The sequence below is a fragment of the Sinocyclocheilus rhinocerous genome, unplaced genomic scaffold, assembly GCF_001515625.1.
Source record: "Sinocyclocheilus rhinocerous isolate Xijiao unplaced genomic scaffold, SAMN03320098_v1.1 scaffold1937, whole genome shotgun sequence".
NCBI lineage: Eukaryota > Metazoa > Chordata > Actinopteri > Cypriniformes > Cyprinidae > Sinocyclocheilus > Sinocyclocheilus rhinocerous.
The window spans coordinates 120,797-121,118 of record NW_015626386.1 but is presented as its reverse complement, the minus strand read 5'-3'; positions in this window follow the sequence as shown (position 1 = coordinate 121,118).

Genomic DNA, 322 nt, shown 5'->3' with positions numbered 1-322 from the left:
TGCCGTCAGAATGAGAGTCCAAACAGCTGATAAAAACATCACAATAATCCACAAGTAATCCACACCACTCCAGTCCAACAGCTAACATCTTGTGAAGCAAAAAGCTGTGTATTTGTAAGAAACAAATCCGTTATTAAGATGTGTTTAACTTCTAACCGTTGCTAAAATGCAAGTCCTCTATCCTTTAATATTGCTTTCTCCAATGAAAAAGTCATCTGGTCGGAATCAGGAGAGAAATCTGCACAAAACCAGCACCGTTTACAAGCCAAAACAGCTCTAAACAAATATGTGGCTGGATTTTGATGTGAGAGACAACAGGAGA